The following is a 2,556-nucleotide window of genomic DNA, read 5'->3' as shown; positions in this document are numbered from 1 at the left end:
CACTCGAGGATCTGCACAAAAAAGACCAATTAGCAATGTCAGCATACATTTGGTGAGTTTAGATAAGCACACTATACAATTATCTATCGGTGGTTAATGTGGGCGGCGTACATCATGCTTCCACCTTTTAGATCGCAAAAAAAGTCAGAATTCATCTCATATATAAGCAGTTTGGTTTTTAAAATATTATTTACCTTCGCGCTGGTTGGAGCGTATGACATACCGCCACTCGTGTACAAGCAGTGGTAAATTTTAAATTTTCTGGAGCGAATCTTGAAATACTGACATAAAGAAAAGGCGAAAGCTGGCATGAAATATTCATCCTTTTATGGGCGTCCTACACGTTCAGGAAGCCTGGACTCGCGCCATGTGACTAGACCAGTCGAGTAGATCACGCTCCCCATTCAGGCTGAGGCTCGACAGGTGGTTATTACACTGCTCTTGAGCGCATAAATCATAAATACTGTAGCTGTTGCATTCCGCAGGGAAACGAAACAGAAAGCATGCATACTGACAGAGAACAATAAGCGACACTGAAAAGATATAAAAGAAACGAATGAACCAAAATTTTGAAAGGCGGATGGTATAAGAATATAGCCACATAAGGTGTGCCAAATTCTCGCAGTCCATAGTTTGTACGGGTACAGCCAAAGATGGCTCGGTGAAATGCAGCGGGCGCCATCGAAATCCGCGCTGAAGGCAAATATTTTCACAGAGACTTTCGGTGAGGTGGCAATAACCACAGGTCGGTATGCCGGATCAAAGCCCTCAAAATGAAGCTTGACGGTAGATAGCCCCATAACTTACCGGGGCAGGCATGTCCGCGCAGTCGTATTTTTGGCGGGCACGGATCTGCGTTTCAATGATTGTCCTCTGTCGACCACCGCAAACTTCTCTAGCTACGGAATCGCCCCGGACGCTTCAAATTTTTAGTATAGAGCAAACGGACGGTCTGTTTGGCGTGCGTGGAACGGCCTCGTGAACCAATATCGGGACCCAGCTTAGTCCGATATTGAAAAGACTAGTACGTTGAACTTCTGACCTCAGAACGCCTGGAGGGCTTAGCTCAACGTAAGCTCTAACTCTGACTTAGACAACGGAAAAGCATAAAAGATCGCGAAGACCACATAACAGGCAAGGTCCTCTCTGCGATGTTCATAACAGAACACAACAGAACAGCTGCGCTTTTCTGCACAGTGCGACTAAAACAAGAAGGTGAGTTATTTGCAAAGTTGTACTAAATCTATTTCTTTTAATTATTTATAATTTCAGTTATTTTGGCATTTATTGTTTTTTTCAAACGCGAGGACGTGTCTGGTAAATGAGTCATATTTTTCGGCAACTGATTACAGTTACCGTTTACTTCTGAGCCGGAAAGTCCAATGGGGTGGAGTGCCAGTGACAATGTGATTGTGCTTAAAATGATTCGACTGCATGACAGTGCGCATGGTTATACGGCGTGTTGCGCTCCCTGCGGTCTCCGTTTTTGATGTACATTCGTTTAGCACGTGCTGCAATTGCTGAACTGAAGGCAAAACGGGTGTGTATGTAAAGGAAAACGTCAGAAACTCCACTGATATCACTTTTTTTTTTAGTTTTTTGTGACCGTACCTGGAGCGTATTTTAACAGCGGTACGAGCTGAACACCGGTAGTAAGAAAGGTATCCGCAATGTTTATTCAAAACTTTTTTATTACGCGAAGCAGCTAGTATGCAGGTGGGGTTACGCAAATGCGAAATGTTTCACTGGTCAAAGGATTATGAACACCTTTCTTTGAATGTAATAGGTGATAAAAACCTAAAGGCTCTGAAACAATTTCACGAGCACGCTTTCGCCTAGTTAACTCTTTAGATTACATCTGAATTCTGCCACACAGGTAGCATTGACTGTGATGACAATGCCGCACTCTCTATATATGACACTGTGGACAGTATATTACGGTACCTTAAAATTGAATATATAGAGAGCTTGAAAGTTGCTACACTGAGTTTTCGCACAATAATTTTGACTTTTTGTTGAAGACAGCGGAAATGTCCGTCATGCCGGCGCATCCAAAATATTCAGCGCATAACTATTATGGATGACCGACATCTAGACGCAAGCACCAAACCGCAACTCTGGTCGTTAGGCGTCTCACGTAGCTAGATGAAATGCATTCCTGGACCTCGTGGGGCTGTTGTTGTGTCTTGTGACATTCGCACAGGCAAGAGGAGAGCTTTCTCTGAAATTAGCACACTACACAAGAGAGACAAGTTCGTGGGAACAAACTGTAAGAAAAGAGTCGCTGAGATTACGGCAGCGCCTCATGGCGAAGGCTCTTGGATGGGTTAAAGGCAATGCAGCCTTTGTTTAGGCTGTCGCAAGAGCTTTGTCTCCTCCTTTCTCCAACAGGCTGCCCGGAAAACTTTGAAGAGAGTTTTTTGGTTTTCAATGTTCCCTGATAACACGTTTCACTCTATATAGATCGCTTTTATGCGCCTTCTAATATGTGTTGTATTATGCGCTAAAGTTCGCAAGATGATCTGCTTATTTAATAGCTCTTGAATAGTATATTTT

This window comes from Amblyomma maculatum, chromosome 10, assembly GCF_055883805.1.
Source record: "Amblyomma maculatum isolate TAMU_Amacu chromosome 10, ASM5588380v1, whole genome shotgun sequence".
Taxonomy (NCBI): domain Eukaryota; kingdom Metazoa; phylum Arthropoda; class Arachnida; order Ixodida; family Ixodidae; genus Amblyomma; species Amblyomma maculatum.
Note: the sequence above shows the minus strand (reverse complement) of the source record.